The 18,054-nt window shown below is 44.8% G+C and overlaps 1 long non-coding RNA gene across 1 annotated transcript in view; it reads right to left on the bottom strand.

Moving 5' to 3' along the window:
* The window catches only part of LOC118543138 (uncharacterized), a 37,450-nt gene extending 19,856 nt beyond the window's left edge, over positions 1-17,594 (bottom strand). Inside the window, exons 1-3 of the long non-coding RNA XR_013440966.1 lie at positions 17,370-17,594; positions 16,048-16,179; positions 10,417-10,551 (exon numbers count right to left, since the gene is read on the bottom strand). This is a non-coding gene — a long non-coding RNA (uncharacterized LOC118543138). The remainder of the gene's footprint in view (positions 1-10,416; positions 10,552-16,047; positions 16,180-17,369) is intronic.
* Positions 17,595-18,054: the final 460 nt, after the last annotated feature.

Raw genomic sequence — 18,054 nt, forward strand, 5'->3', positions numbered from 1 at the left:
AAAGAAAAAAAAAAGAAATAATACACTCGTGTTTGTTTTAAACCACTAAGTTTTAGTGTAGTTTGTTATGCAGCTATTAATAACTGATACAAGAATTAAATAATTTGCTCAAGATTATACATCCAGAAGCACAGAGGAACCAGAATTTTATATAAGCTTATTTCTATCAAAGTCTCTTTTCTCCCATGAAGGTACACTAATTTGTCCTCTAAGACGTGGAACTATCTACTGGGTTGGGGTGAAATCATGTGTGAGGGTTAACTGAACACAAAGGATATCAAAGAAATCAACAGTTGACAATAGGTATACCTCCTAGTAAAAAAGTAACAAAAGAATAACTATGGATAAGATTTGACTATGGAAAAGTTATACTCATCAGCTCCATTTGTGGAAACTGTTGATATTGATACCTAATCTATATGCAGCACATATTGTTTAAATATAATTAATAATGGGGTGGCAGTAAATTCTAAATATGTGCATGTCTATTTCCAAGTTAGCAACCTTGACCTTTGAAAAGGAAGAGGAAACATTGGTTCATAGGTTAATCATATCTATATGCGCCTCAGTATTTTTAGCACCTGATGGCAAAGTCAGAATGCTCATTTCCTATCTTCCCTAATCATTATCCCTACAGCAAGGGGAAGGCAAGACCTGTTGGGTCCTCCCCACAGCACACCCCAGCCCCAAGTAACATTCAAGCTTCCTCCATTCAAGATCAGAGCTAGAAAATAAGGAAGCCTAGGCTCCTAGGCTTAATACAGCCCCTGACTTCAAGTTTGAACACACTAAGAGCAAATGAGATCAGACCACTCCCCGAAACTCAGGTCACCTCGCTCACTACATAATCAAACTTCTGTGGACCAGGTCCTTAATCCCATCAGTGGTGTGACAGTAAATGGTAAACATTCAATAACTGCCTCTTTTGGAGGAAAAAAAAAAAAAGCTCTGATGTACAGCATTTGCCGTTTCTGTGGTATCCATACTCCCACCATGGCCAACTCCAACCTACCAACGTGACATGCACCAGCATGCCGAATTCATGAAAAGTTAACAATCAGCTCTCTCCTGTATGAGCAGCCCCAGCTCCGCACTGACAGCCCACCCACCCATGTGCACGATATTATATCCATTAGGATTCTGTTCAGCTGCCAGTGATAGAAAGCTCTGAAAGATAGTGGTTTAACAGAGGAATTTATTTCCTCTCTTTTACGTAAAACAAGTCCAGAGGTAAATCACCTAGGGCTACCATGGTAGTCGCATACCATGACCCAGAACTTAGTCTCCTCTGCCTCTTGGTTCTGCCGTCCCTAGGAGACGGCCCTCCTCTTTATGGTTGGAGACACCTACCCATCCAAGTTTGAGTAAGCAAAATGGAAGACATTGCAGAAATATACGCCTGCTCTTAATGGGGCTTCCTAGAAATTTCACCAAAGATTTTGTGATGTCTCATAGGCTAAAACATAGTCACGTGGTTAGATCCAGCTGCGAGGAATTCTGGGAGAGGTAGTTTTTTAGTTGCGTGCCCAGGTGAAAGTCAGCATTGTGTTACTATGAGGGAAGAAGGATGAAGTAAGAAACTCGCTGTCTCTGCCACCGTATCCACCACAGACACGGCTACCATTTATGGCTCTGCCCGCGTCTTACACCAAGCTCTTTATCCATGTTATTTCAGGGTTTTTTGGCCACGGTTCTCAAAGTGTAGTGGTACCAGAGAAATGAATGAATACAGATGAGCATCTTTTAAAATTTTTTGAGATTTATGTATTTATTTTAATGTGGGGGAAAAAAAGGAGTACACCAAATGTCATTTCAGATACTTTTGCTTAGAATTAGGGTAAGGTAGGTAATAACTTTTTAACTTAAATGGGTATTAAGTTCCAGAAAAATGAAGTAAATAATAGTACGGGTGATCTGAGGATATGGGGAAAATTCTTAGGGTAATGCCCCCATGCCTGAGATTTGAGGAACACTGAGATAGCTGTCATTGTCCCCACTTCCCAGAGGAGGAGCCTGAGGCTCACGGAAGTGACGTAACTTGCTCAAGTTCACACACAATTATGTCGGTAGGTTTGACAACCTCACTTTTGAACAATGACTAACATCCCCTAATATTGCATTTGAGAATAACTGTGATGCAAGTTCTAGTACTTTTGGTAAAATCCTTTTCTATACACATATAAGTTTTAATTTTAATCTTTTTTACGTAACTATGAACATAAGGTTATATAAATGCAACTAAATAATGTATATATAAATTACATAAATTTATATATAATGCAACTAAAAACCCAATTTACTAATACTTTTCGGAGGATTCTGTGGGGTGTCTCCAGGGAGCCCAGTGTCTCCAGAGACGATACCTGACAACGGCTATCAGCTCACAAAGTCCTCTTGATGTCCTTCGGGGCTGGGTTGCACAACAAACAATGGTGATGCATTTCTTAAAAATTAGAACAGATTCTGGGAAATGGAGGACAAATTAGGGGAATGCAATACATTACTAACACAACTGATGTAACACAACGTGGGTCTAGGGAAGAAAATATAAATTTGAGTAAATAAGTTATTCTCATGTAACTTTATTTGGAAATAGAGACTTATGAACATTAACATGCAAATTCGTGCCAGATATGCAAATTGTGTCCAAATATATGTAAAATGTGCGCAAATATATGCAAATTTGTTTTCTAAGCTAAGACCTCTGAAAACAAATATACATATATGTATGTGTATATTTTCTTTTTTAACTCGACAGTAATTCTGTCGCATGTCACAGTTTTCCCATTCGTGCCTTACCAGCTTGTCCTTTATACAGTGCTAAAGGCAGTTGAAACACCTGCAGGATACAGTGTCTGAAGTAAGCTACGGGGTCTGAGTGACCAAAAGACCACACACTGTTGGAGGTCTCAGGAACTCTGGACAGTCCCTGGAGGTGAGGCCTCTACACTCAGAGATGGGAAACAAAGCAAGGTCACAGATCATCCTTGTCCGTGGAGCTTCTTTCAAAGTAGATAGATGCCTTCTATCTGTCCAGGTTTGTTTGTGTACCATTCTGTTTGGTGGAGAGAGAGGGATGGGACAAGGGTTCAAGGTCCCTTGGCCTCTAAGAGTGGCGGAAGCCTCCAGATCAATCTGTTTTTCACTGGTGGGTGAATGAACCTAGGATTGATATACTGACAGGGAGGGTGTGGGGGATGGAGGGAGGTAACATAGGAGGGGGACTGCTGAAGGGTGGGACAGAGGTAGAGGGGAATATTTCTGTTTCTGGTTAACACTTTGTACTGTATCATTATAGGGGGGGAAAATGCAACCTTAAAACAGCCTCAACTAATTGTGAGGGGGGATATGTAAAATGATATGATACTGCTTGGCCTCTGGATAGTGCCCTGCTGTATTTCTACATGTGACATATTATAAATAAAGCCCAAACCAAACCATAAAACTTGAAGAAAAAATGGGGAGGAGAGAAGCTGTTGTTCATGCCTAAAACCCACCCTGTGCACATGCAAAACAGATGAGCTAAGAGAGACCCAGCTCAAAATCATCTCTTCATAATGTAAATCTAAGAATGGTTTCCAGATGGAATCTGAGATACATAGCTTATCATTATATCAAGGAGTAGGCCCTCTTTTGACCACATCCAAATGAACCACCGAGCCACAAGTCTATGCATGGGCAAGTTTGGCTTTTTCAGTTTGCCTGGAACGTTCCTGGTCCTGCCACTGTGGTTCCCGGACTCTCCCCTGGGCTAGTCTTTGAGATTACGTTGAACGACTTGGAACCAGGCAACATTTCAGGCTTGTGACAATTCCAAACTTCTTCCTGCCTCGTGGTAGCATCCCTCCTGGCCACCTTCCTCATTTTATTTTCCCCAGGCTTGCCAAGTGGGACAGGAAATTACATCACAACATCATGTTGCCATCTCCAAAGTGTTAGGTTTCCCCCTTCCTCTCCAACCCTGAAATTGCAGAAAACTCTAAGTAGTGGTAACCTAGGCTGCGCTGGGAATTTAAGACAGATTGAGCATTGGAGAGCATGTAAAGACTTGGCTGCAAGTGACAGAAAGTCCAAAATGACAGGGGCTCAAACAATAAAGGAGCTTATCGATCTCTCCCGTAAAACCACAATGGAGGTAGACAGTCTATGGCTCACAGAGAGCCTTCCCAAAGTTGCAGAGACTCAGGATCTTTCCCTCACTGCTTCCATTTCTCAGCACAAGGTCTCTATAGCTTGTCCAGGAGAGCTGGTTGCATTCTAGACATCATATCCATAGCCCAGCCAACAAGTGTGATGGATTGTTTTTAATCCAGTGAATCACCCCTTCTGTGTCTACACACCCTTGAGATGTCAAGGACACTGCCTCTCCTTCCATCAAGACCAGGAGTCTATTTCTCCATCCTTGAATCCAGGTTGACCAATAAAGTTGGCAGAAGTAACGGTGTATGAATAAGGGCCTAGACCTTACGGAATCATGATGTTTCCTCTCTCTCTCCCCCTCGAAGCCCTGAGAACACCGTGTTGTGATAAAGCCCATCTAGCCCGTGGGAGAATGAGACTCTTCGTGGAGAAGAAGCGAGGAGCCCCAGCTGCCGGACATGACAATGAGGCCCTCTTAGATCTTGTGGCCCAACTAGGACATCCCATGAGATAAGCTAAGAGACCTCCCAACTCATGGAATGGCAAAAAATAATAAATTGTAGTGGTTTGGGCCACTAGTTTTTGGAATGGATTGGTGCACAGCAATAGATAAGCTGAAAGAACAGTAAACAGAAGGCAAAGAAGAGACCAAAAGCATGTGCACTGCTATCTTTGATGGAACTGTACATAAGCTTCCAGGCAACATGGCTGTTTTTATGTTTGGGGCCACAGTCAGGTACAAGGGGAGTTGAGGAGTGTGGTCTCTATCAGGGCTGCCTGGTGCCCGGCTCACAACAGTAGCAGCAATGACTATGGGGAGATCTGATATCAGGGTAAACAGTGAGCACTCTGAGATGGAGGGGAGAGTGGGAAACAGCAAATATACAGCATTTTCCATGAATATCACAGATCTTATTAAAGTTAGAAAGGTAATTTTAAGATTCTTTTTCCCTTGAAATTGAAATTCTCTCCAGCTCAGAATAAGAGAAGGTAAATGAGAACACCTTCCAAAAATATGCTACACCTCTGAGACATAAAAAGAACTCAGACCTGCCATCCAGAGGAAGGGAGGGTGGGAAGAAGGCACAACTTAGTGGTAAAGATGAAGGTCACTGATGATGGGACCAATCATCCTCAGTCCGTGATGGAAAACAAGCCGACACTTAGGTGACACATAGGGAAACATTTCTGGTACTCCAGGCTCTTAGATCCTGGAAGGGGTCAACAAGTGATATTATTGGAATCTTTCTCTTGCTTTGTAAGACTTGGATAAGTTCTCAGCCGCCTTTGAGACTTTGAATTTCATTTCACCAGGTGCACTAGAGAGTGAACTGAAGAATTCTAGAGGTCTCTTTGAGCCTTTCACTCCCATGAAATAGAAAAGTCCATTTGTGAGTGCGTATGCAGGTCTATCATATGCCCAGCACAATCCTGGGCCCTCTGGGGGAAAAAGAGGATAGGCATCTGCACTCAGAATGCTTATGATCTACTTAGAAAAGCACTTTTTAAAAAAAGATTTTAGGGCGCCTGGGTGGCTCAGTTGGTTAAGCGACTGCCTTCGGCTCAGGTCATGATCCTGGAGTCCCGGGATCGAGTCCCGCATCGGGCTCCCTGCTCTGCAGGGAGTCTGCTTCTCCCTCTGACCCTCCCCCCTCTCATGTGCTCTCTCTCATTCTCTCTCTCTCAAATAAATAAATAAAATCTTTAAAAAAATAAAAAAATAAAAAAAGATTTTATATATATTTATTTGAGGGAGAGAGAGCACAGTGGGGGGGGGCGGGCAGAGGGAGAGGGAGAAACAGACTCCTCCCCACCACCACCATTAAGCAGAGAGCCTGACATGCAGAACTCAATTCCAGGACCCTGACTGAGATCATGACCTGAGCTGAAGGCAGATGCTTAACCAACTGAGCCACCCAGGCACCCCAAAAAGCCCTTTCTGTGGTTCTCAGCACACAAGCCCAAAGAAAGTTCTCAGAGTTGGGAGAGTTGTCCCAGCTCTCCTGCACATAGCCAAGTCATGACAATAAGTGAAGTTCTCTTCTTTTACAAGAAATGTCTGCCCTTGGCACAGTCCCTCTTTACTCCAATAACCTGGAAGATCCCCTAATTTACCAGGCACCCCCTAACTTTGGGGCACATGAAGACCTTTCAGGGGTACAGCGTGGATAGTCTTAAAAGAATCAACTTTCAGATTTTCAGTTTCCATATGTGCTCTTTCCTAAAGCGGTCGGGCTAAGAAGGTGCTGGAGTTCCCTACAGCCTTTCTTCACTTTGTGAAAGAAAGGCATGCCCCTCCACTCTTACACATCTTACCATGATTCATTATCCTATGATGGGAAAACTTCAGGGCAGCCAACAAAAGGGAAGCCTCCTAGGATGAGTAATAAAGGTTCTGTCCCCCCACAGGGCTTTCGGGATTTCCCTGGTTTAGACATTCACTCCTTTGCTTGTTAAGGGAAAGCCCATTATTTAAACTGGGTATTTGGCCCATTTGGGGATGTCTGAATTCACTTAGATGGTACAGCAGAGAAATGGGAATAAAAACAGCTTTTCATCGACAGACATCTCTTCTACTTTGTCACCTCTGTCAAAGAAGGAAAGAGAGAAAGAGAAGGGGGAGAAAGAGAGGAAGAAAAATCACTGTTGTTGAGGTTAGTCCTATGAGAAAAAAATCAAGAAGAACATCGGTAAGAATTATTTAATGCTAAAAAATACTTTTTTCTTCACATTTTCAAATGCAAGAAATTCTTTGCAGCTATTCTTAAGACTTATCCCTAGGAGGTATCATTAGCTGAGAAGAAAAGCACATTCAAATAGCTAAAGCCATATAATAACTATTGGTCATTTTAACTGTAACTGGAATGTCCAAGATACATTAGCTAAAGCCCTAAGATCAAACTTTCATGTGATTTCTTTCAGATTTGCTGTGTTGTTTAGTAAAATAGTTTAAAACATCTTCTTACCAATTTGATAATTAAGATCTTATTCCAGAATAGGGAATAGAATACCTTCTAACTGGTTCTATGAGGCCAGCATTACCCTAATACCCAAACCAGAAAAACACACTACAAGAAAACCACAGATCAATATCTCTCAAAAACATAGATGCAAAAATCCACAACAAAATATTAGCAAATCGAATCCAACAATGTATAAAAAGAATTATACACTCAACCAAGTGGGATTCATCCAGGCATGAAAGGCTTGTTCAACAATTCAAAAAATAATTAATGTCATCATCAACAGACTAAAAGAGAAAAATTGCACAATCTTATCAATAGATACAGAAAAACCATTTGACAAAATCCAACACCCATCCATGATTTTTAAAAACCTCAGTGAACTGGGAATAGAGGGGAACTTCCTCAACTTGATAAATAGTCCTACAAAATTCCTACAGCTAACAGCATACTTAATGATGAGAAATTCAAAGCTTTCCCACAAAGATCAGGAACAAGAAAATGATGTCCCCTCTTACCACTCCTTTTCAAGATCATACTAGAAGTCCTAGCTAATGCAACAAGGCAAGAAAAGGAAATAAAAAGTATCCAAATTGGTAAGGAAGAAATAAAATTGTCTTCATTTGCAGATGACATGATTATCTATGCAGAAAATCTGAAAGAATTGACAAAAAACCAACCAAACAAAAAATTCCTATGCAATTATATGAGTTATATATGTGTGTGTATATGTATGTATATATATATACACATATATATAAAGAACTAATATGCAATTATATAAAAGTCAATCACTTTCCTATATACCAGCAATGAACAAGTGAAATTTGAAATTAAAAACATAATGCTGTTTACATGAGCACCCCCCAAAATGAAATACTTAGTATAAATCTAACAAAATATTCTCCCTATAATGTGACTTTGAAGCTCTTCACATCAGAGCTGATTGTATTTTCCCACCCTTAAGTATGGGCTGGTCTTGGGACTTGCTTTGGCCAGTGGAATGTGGCGGAAGTGACAATGAGTCCATCTGGAAGCTATGCATGAGAGGCTTTGTTTGGCCATAACCACTCTTGGGATCCTGCCCAGCAGCCCCAGGAAGAAGCCCAGGAGAGCTCACCGGAGAGCTAGAAACCATGTGCACCAGACACAGGGCATCCCAGCTGACCAGATGGCTGGCTCCGGACCTGTGAGCCATCCCACCCATGCCAGCTGACCCCTTCTAGAACAACTCAGCCAGCCCACAGACTCTTGAGCTTATTGTTTACGGCCTGTGACTATTTGTTACACACCATTGAGGCAAGAGAAAGCTAATATATCTTCTTTTGACAAATTCTCTACTATTTATTGTGATGCTAACTCAATTCTGGGGGGGGGGGGGACTTTTTAACATTTAGCCACTTGCCGTAGGAAATAAAACAAATATGACATTGCAATTTGCACACACAGACTTGATAATTAGGAGACCAATAAAAGACTTTCAAACATAAAAACGTATTACATTAGGATAAAAATCTGTGAAGAAATAAAATAGAAAATGGAATTCAAAGAGGAAAAAGGGAAGATGAAAAATGTCTGAATGTTAACGATAACAGTTCATGTGATTTAAAATGCAACAGGTATAAGGGCGCCTGGTTGAGTCAGTCGGAAGAGTGAGCAACTCTTGATCTTGGGGTCGTGAGTTCAGGCCCCATGTTGGGTGGAAAGATTACTTAAATAAATAAAAACTTAAAAAAAAAAGAAAAGGAAGATTAAAATGCAACAAATATCAAATCATTACAGCATTTAAATTCCATTTGGCCCATATTTTAAAGACATGTAACATTTTTTACTTTAAAATGTCAACATTTTACAATATGCCAAAAATTACATCCTTGGCAACTATTTGAACTTATGATAAAAAAAAAAAAATTGTCATAAGGTGTTGACTTACAAACGTCAGGGAGGGTTTTTTTCAAAATTCCTTTAGGAGGTACGCAAGCTAAAATTCTTGACAACTGCTCTTCTAGAAAACCCACTTGCATAGTCCCTATTTAGCAGGTGAAATGTATCTATTGTGTATCTCATGTAGCTCTCTGTGTGGATGTGTAAATATAATCTTATATGCATGACATTCTTAGGCACCTGTGCATACAGATTTATATATAGTGTCATTTTAGCCAGAGCTATGTATTTCTATTTAAATGTATAATTTCTCTGTGGCCCATCAGCCACACCTGCTATATCTTTTCGTTTTCTTGAATAGAGATGGAATGACTCCTGGTCCCGGAGACTGAAGGAAAAGGAGAGCATAGGAGCCCAGCTGGGAAGCAGAACAAGGTTATGGAAACAGAAGGGGTTTATTCCCTCAGAAGATGCTGGGATGCACGTGAACAAAAGATCTCAGTCCACAATAATTTATAATTTGTATCTGGTTGTGCATAAGACCGACAAAGTCCCATACTTTTAAGGAACTTATATTCCAGTAGATGTCCAGAAATCCAAAACAGAGACACACAAACAGTTCTGGAAGCCCCACCAGAGAGACTCTAGATTAAAGTTAGGGAGGACTCTGTTCCCCAGTAGTTGCTGTTCCATGCCTCTGAACCTCTCAGCACATGCTATTCTCTGCTGAGAATGTTCTTATCTCTTCTTATTATATTTCATTTTATTTATTGGAGTAGATAATATATTTGCATCGTTCAAAAATCAAAATGATAAAGATTAAGGAGGGCATGTGATGTGATGAGCACTGGGTGTTACACGCAACTGATGAATTATTGAACACTACATCTGAGACTAATGATATACTCTATGTTGGCTAATTGAATTTAAATTTAAAAAAAAAAAAGATAACGAATGATTGAGAAGGCTTGCTCGCACTCTGACCTGATCCTCTCCTTTCCCACTACCCACCCCCCTCCCTACTGGGGAATAATCACTTTTATTTATTCTTTATCTTTCCAATCTTTCTGCAAATACAGGAAATATGGATATATACTCTCTCTCCCCCTCACTTTCCTTAAACAAAATGTAACCAACTATATATGCTCAATGCTCATTGCTTCTTTTTTTTTTTTTTCCTTCACTTAATAGTATATTCTGGAGAGTTTTTTCCAGCGGTGCCCAGACAGCAACCCCTTTCTGTTTCCGGCTGTGTAGTATTTCACGTAGGGAGGTTCATAGATTATCCAGCCCTCTACAGATGGACACATGGGTTCCAGAATTCCACTCCTATAAGCAATACATCCTTCCATACTTGTGCAGGCGCCTCTGGGGGATAAATTCCCAGAAGTGTTGCCCCACCTTTCCTTCCTGGCAAACTCTTACTCACCTTTTGACACCCACGGCCCAGGAAGCCAGAAATAAGAAGAGGCTTGTCCAGAGAGCTACAGAAGTATGTCTGCTTTCTCTATTAGCTGGGAGCATCTTAAGGGTATAGATCCCTCTTTGTTCACCCTCTACACTCCTGTGAATAAAAAACAATGTTCAAACTTGGGTTTCTTAAGAAACTCTGGAAAGACAGCCTCTAGAAGAGAAGTAAACCCTTTCTCTAGGTACCAATTAGTGCTTACCACTATGAAATCTGTATTTGTATCTAAAATTTAGAAACCCAAACAGTGAAGAAATTCAGAACACACAGCAAATCCTAATGACCCACTCTTCTAGATACAATTCATTCCTTAAGCTCATGTCTTAAAGCATGAGCTTAAGATAAAAATCTTAAATATGGATGCATAAACTACATTTTGAATGTTCTTATATTGTGATATTAATGGAAGTTATCAAATGATCAAGTAAATAAGAGAAAATACACAATACAGCTCTATAGTTATCTCAGCATAGAGAGACAAAGTATGAACAAACAAACATGTGGACTCTGTCTATATAATAATAATAGCTAATATACATCAAATATTTACTATGTGTCCAATCACTGTTCTGTTTTGAAATGTATTTCTCATTTAATCCTCTCTAAAAAAAAAAAAACAAAAACTGCACAATTATTATTTATTCCCAGTTTATAAATTTGGAAACTGAGGCACAGAGAGGTTAAGAATCTTGTCACATAGCTAGCAAGCAGCGGAGCTGGAATTTGAAGCAATCAGTCCAACTGGAGGGTCCATGTCCTTTTTTTCAATACTGTTTGTTCTTGTGTGTGAGTGTGTGTGTGTGTGTGTGTGTGTACTTTCCATGGTAGATTAGTTATGAGTGGGTTCATAAGTTTCAGAAAACCTAAAATAACTGGTTTGTTACCAATACAAGTTGGTACGTCTCCCACAGTAAAGAAGACAGGTAAGCAGACCAGACTTGTAACAATGGCCACAAACCTCAGGAGCCCAGGCTCCTTATCAACATAGAGCTTCTGCATTATAGCCCAAAATGTCTACTGCGCTCCAAACACCACATCCACACTCCAGCCTATGGCAAGAAAGAAGTGAAAATAAGAGTGTACCCCCGCTCTTGACTACTACTTCCCAGAAGTTGATCATGGTATTTCCACTTTTAGTTCAATGTCCACAGTTTTACCCCCTGGCCACACCTAGTTCCAAGGAAGGTTGGGGAGAGGAGCCCTTGTTCCATGGAAAGGCATGCTAAAAACATTGGTTTTCAGTACTAAGGAAAAAGCACAAGGTGGATACTAAGGAATAACTAGCAAATTCTACCACACACAGGAACTGAGAAGCATAAAACCATGGAATCCCAGTGTGAAAAAGAGTGTTTTAAATTATCTAATAAAAATACTTCTCTGATGCTTAAGTATTCCTGTCCATTGGTGTCACCCCCACATCACCCCCATAAAAAGAGGCCTGAGGCAACCCATTTGACGTTTGGACAACGTTTCCCTCAGTCCAGCTCACATCCAACTGGCCCTATGTCAACCTCTCAAAACTAAGCCCAGTTGCCCTGATAATTCAGGTATTTGGAGAGAGCTATGGAACCCCCACCACCCCCAGACTCCTGCAAGTGCCCTCTGTGCTTCCAACACGCCTTTTCTGTCACCTGCCCAGGGTGCTCACAGCACTCTCTAGGTGTCTAATCCAGACCTGGACGTGAAGTCCTGGGTGTGGCCTCGCAGAGTCAGAGGAGGATTACAACTATCAGATAATTGGCATCCGTGAATATACTTCTAGAACGGCTTCTCAGATTGCTTTAGGATTTTTGACGATGGCTTTACACTTTTCACTCAGGTGGTGTTTATCACCTACTCAAGCTACATATCCCCAATTTTATCTTTGCAGTTGATTTTTTGGCTTTGACATAGAACCTTATATGGCTCCCTATTTACCTTCTCTTAGGGATAGGGCCTCTTGGCTTGCACCTACAGAGATAGTTTTAAATCCTGAGTCTATCCATCCACAAATCATCTATCCCTCCCACCTCCATCTGTAATGTGGGTAATAACTCTCTGTAGCTTCACCTCTGTCAAGGAGCAGAACATTGCCCAGGGCAGGGCCAAGGTCAGTGTTACATGATATACCCCTGAAATCCTCCCTCTGGGTGACTTTGATCCATTAAGCAGCCCTTTCTGTGGCAACAAGGAAAACCGGTTTGGGTGTGTGTTGCCGCCATGGTGACATCCAAGCAGGCAGCTAAGAGCCCCTGGGACTTGGCTTTTGGCAGCATCTGCTACCAGAGCTTTTCCTTCAACAGTCAGAAGACTTCCCAAGCCCTTTGGAGTCAGGATCCAGCGGTTGGGAGATAACATTCATTCGTGTATCTGTGCATTCATTGTCCGTTTGTAAAACACCTATTGTGGTCCTCTATGAGCCAGCATGCTCCTGTCTGAGAATAAAGGTCAACAGGCACAATACCTGCCCTCAAGGACCTTCTCTGCCTGATGGAAAGTAAGCGTACAGCCAGGATGACTCTATTAAGACTCAAGTCAGGCCATGCCATTCCTCTGCTCAGTACCCTACACGGACTCTCATGCCTCTCAAAGGCCAAGGCCCTTCTCAAGACCCTCACTGCCCTCCCCCCACTTGCCCCCTCCCACCCTCCTCCTCTCTCCACTTTCTCTCCCCTCCAGCCACACCAGCCTGGTTTTCCAACACACCAGACAGATGTGCCCTTGCCTTCCATCTTTGTATTTATGTTTCCTTGGTCTAGAATGCTCTTCCCCCAAATACCTACATGGCTTCGGCCCTCCCTTCCTTCAAGCCTTTACCCAAAACCACCTACACAATGAGGCCATCTTTGGTCACCCCATCTAGAATGTCAGTACTCCCAGAGTATTTCATTTCCTCCTGCCTGATTTATTTTTTCACCTGACGGTATCCTCCTCTCTAATATTCCTAGCCTACTTTTTAATCTTGTTTCATTTCTATTTCCTCCACTAGCCTGTAAGCCTCTGGGAGCATCAGGGAGCTTTGTATTTTTTATTTATTTTTTTTAATGTTTTTTTAAAGATTTTATTTATTTATTTGAAAGAGAGAGAGACAGAGCACAACCAGGGGGAGAGGCAGAGGGAGAGGGAGAAGCAGACTCCCCTCTGAGCAAGGAGCCCAATGTGGGGCTCGATCCCAGGACCCCGGGATCATGACCTGAGCCGAAGGCAGCCGCTTAACCAACTGAGCCACCCAGGCATCCCCAAATTTTTTTTAAAATCCAGACCTCTTAGTCGAGTGACTGATCTGTAGAATGAATGCATGCATGAATGAATATGCAATGTCAATATAACATGGTGTGTCTTATAAAGGAGGAATTCTGGAGAGCCGCGAAAGCACATAGAAAAGGCTCCTAATCCAGTCTTGAGAAGTCGAGAGGCTTTCCTGAGAACTGTGGAATGAGAGCAGGCCAGGCGAGGAGCAGAGAGAAAGGTCATTCCAGGAAGAGGAAACAACTCGACCCTGGGAGGGAGGCCCAGGCGCCTGGGGAATGTGATGTGCTTGGAAGCCACATGTAGTCAAACGTGGCATGGGAGCATAAGGAGGGCTCGAACCCGGCGGAAGATTCCAGCAAACCATGCAAAGGTGTTCAGAATCCATCCAGAAAATTCAAGGAGCCAAAGAAGCAAATGGCAAAGTGCCATCACCAGATGGGTATTTTCGGAACACCAGAGTGTAGAAAACGGATTGGAGGGGGAGCCGGACAGGGGACAAGGACAGCAGTTGCAAAGATGGTTCAATAATCCCATTGAAAGAAGATAAGGATGAATTAGGGCGGGGGCTGGCAAACGTTTTCTGTGAAGGGCCAGAGAGTAAATATGGGGGGCATATTCAACTCTGCCATCGAAGCCAAAAAGCAGTGAGGTGGAGTATGCCAATGAAGGGGTGTGGCTATCTTCCCAGACAACCTTATTTACAAGCCAGACCCGGCCTGCACGCTGTAGGTCACTGACTCCTGAACTGGGCGTAATGGAGAGAAGGGGATGTAAGAATGATGCAGAGGTAGAGCCAGGAGAACTGGGGGTTAACTGGCTGTGGGTGGGGGCGGGGAGAAGGAGGGCCTCCAGGGCTCCCAGCGCCCAGCGCACACCCCCAGGAGAACAGGCTGACCGTGGGTCCACCTAGGCGGATCTCTGTATTCTATTTCCAATCTGAAAGACCCCAAGAACTCAGTGCAAAGTTGTGCAACGTTCCAGAGAAGAGCAATCAAAATTGGAATGATGGGGAGAAAGGTCTCCCTGGGCCTTGAATTTAGGGATTCCTCCCACCCATGCCTTACAGCAACAGCAACAACTGACCTTGCCGTCCTCCTCGGAAACAGCTCCCTTCACCTGTCGCCCACAGGCTGCTTTTTCACCCTCCTCTGCCAGGTCCCCTCGGTGATGCCCCCCGTTCTCCCTCCCACCTGAAGCCTCTCCAAGGCAGATAATACTGCGGGAAGGCAGCTCAGTGAGCCCCGCTGAGAATCAGAAAGTGTCCAGGTGCAGGTGTGGGGGGGGAGACAGTTGCCAGAGAACAGGGTATCCCTGGAGGTGAGAGTGGTATAAGAGGGAGAACTAGGGTGCAGCTCCTGGGTCTTTCCAGAGATGAGGAGATGCTAAATTCACTAAAGGATGCACAGAAGACAGCCGAGGTAAAATAGCAATAATAACGATAAAGTAAAACCAGCTGCCAAGTGACCAAGCAACGGGCTCCATGTGTGACTTATTCCCCCAGTGGTGGGTGGCCCGCCTTCGCCTGGGAGGCAGGCAGGCATGTCCTTGAGCAGTGGACAGGGAGCAGGAAGAAGGCACATCTCCAGAAGTGGCTCCTTTTCAACAGTTTTAAAGGTCATGTGCTGACCTGACAGTTGCCAAGCCTCTGATGAAAACGCTCACAGGAAGCGTTGTGCAAGTGAGCTCTGGAGACCCACAGCTCCGTGGGCAGAGGACGGCCTTGGATGGGGGCCTGCCCCCCGCCACGCCAGGCATGGCTACCGCCCCCCACTTCCCTGGGCTGCCCCCCCCCCCGCGGCCCTACGGCCCCCAGGTCAGGGCCCGGCCAGAAGACAGACGGCAGAGGGGCACTGAACGGGCCGCAGCGAGCGGGACCGGGCCCTGCGCCAACCACCAGCGGCCGGGCGACTTCTCAGAGCAGGTAGCACGACAGCGACGCAGCGGGCCCGCCCGTGACTTGTGGCCCACAGTGGGCTTTAGGGATTGCAGGAGCAGGCCCAGCCTCAGACGACCTTTCCCCACTGGCAGGGCGCTGGGCGGGCACAGACGGCTGCCCGCACACACGGCAAGTCTGCATGTGGTTAGAGTATAAATGTGCACCACGGATTTGAAAATACAGTGACAGGAGGAGTAAAACCAGACTCTCTGCTTGTCTTGGATCCATTCTGTGCTGTACAGGGTTCAAAAGGAACTTACGGTGCCTGAAGAGGCCATCTGCCCCAGCCCCAGCCTCAGGGCCCGCAGGCTGAGAACTTCTGCCAGGCCCACGGCACCCGCAGCCTCGGCTCCCTCCCCCACCCCACCCCCTGCACCTGGCCCTCCTCCTCCTCCTCTCCCTGCTCCTCTCTCAGGCTGCTCTACCTGCACGCGAGCTCCGTCCAGGCCTGACAGCCAGGGGCCTCCTCCATCATCCAGCCTGTCCTACAGCCTGGATCCACCGGGCTCCCGAGAGGCGGGGAGCAGATCCAGCCGAGCAGGGCTTCTTCCCAACAGCTGAGGAAAGGCTGGAAGCTACATGGTACTGCTACACGCACACACACGCACGCACACACACACACACACACACTCTACATACATACGGACAAACACATACACACGGGGACACACACACGGCCACACACATATACACATACACACATGCACATATACATACGCATACATAACATGGACACACACATATGCACAGACATATAAACACACATATATACGTACACACACACTCTACATACATACACATACGGACAAACATACACACGGGGACACACACACATGGTCACACACACACACATACACATGCACATATACATACGCATACATAACACGGACACACACATATACACAGACATATAAACACACATATATACGTACACACACACTCTCTACACACATACACATACGGACAAACATACACACGGGGACACACACACATACACATACACACATGCACATATACATACGCATACATAACACGGACACACATATACACAGACATATAAACACACATATATACGTACACACACACACTCTCTACATACATATGCATATGGACAAACATACACACGGCCACACACATATACACACACACACACATGCACATATACATACGCATACATAACACGGACACACATATACACAGACATATAAACACACATATATACGTACACACACACACTCTCTACATACATATGCATATGGACAAACATACACACGGCCACACACATATACACACACACACATGCACATATACATACGCATACATAACACGGACACACATATACACAGACATATAAACACACATATATACGTACACACACACACTACATACATACGCATATGGACAAACATACACACGGGGACACACACACGGCCACACACATATACACACACACACACATGCACATATACATACGCATACATAACACGGACACACATATACACAGACACACATATATACATAGACATACATACGCGTGCACACACAGGCACACACATATACACAAACACACACATATGCATACACAGACACAAGGCCCATGTACACACATATACTCATACACACATAATACACAGAAACACGGGCACACATACACATACACGCATACACACACAGACATACATACACACATATACACGGAGACACACACGGACACACACACACACACACGAACCCTTCTAGTTCTAACCTGTGCCCACATCTGGCTGGCCCGGGGGTGACTGATCGAGACCCCGCACGCACTTCCACCGAGCCGTCCCCGCAGACCCCGTGTCCCCTGACTCCAGGGCCCCGTGCGCATGTCAGAAGGCGGCATGTCGGGGGCGGCCGCGCCCGAGCCTGGGGTCGGTTTGTGTGGCTTCTCCAAACTCCGCCCGCTTCCCACTGGTGTTCGGTAACTCCCAGGAGCTCAGTAACAAGCAGAGAACTGTACCCGGACGACGAACCCAGACAGCCGCCGCCGCCTTCCCCTCCTCCACCCAGGAGGATGTGCTTCCGGTTCACGCGGGGGAAGCTTCTGGAATGGGCAGGGCTCCCGGGGCTGACCCGAGCTCCGCGGCTCCGACGAGCTGTAGCAGCATCAGGCGGATGTCAGGGCCTGCGCTGGCACGGCGCGAGGGCTGGGACAGTGTCGGGGTCACCGGGCCCCGCTGGGGTCACCTTCCCCAGGCCGATCTCGGAGCCAAGCAGCAAACGGCGTGAGGCCGGGTGAGGCCGGGGCCGGGCATCGGCAGGCCTGGCCGACCACCCTGTGGGGCTCCTTCTGTCCGGGCCCCCTTGCTGAGGGAGCCGGACGGGGTAGGAGCGGGAAGCAGGCCGCACGGCCAGAACCGGGGCTCCGGCTGACCGGGGGCGGGGGGGGGGGGACGGCAGAC

Source organism: Halichoerus grypus, chromosome 9, assembly GCF_964656455.1.
Source record: "Halichoerus grypus chromosome 9, mHalGry1.hap1.1, whole genome shotgun sequence".
Classification (NCBI taxonomy): domain Eukaryota; kingdom Metazoa; phylum Chordata; class Mammalia; order Carnivora; family Phocidae; genus Halichoerus; species Halichoerus grypus.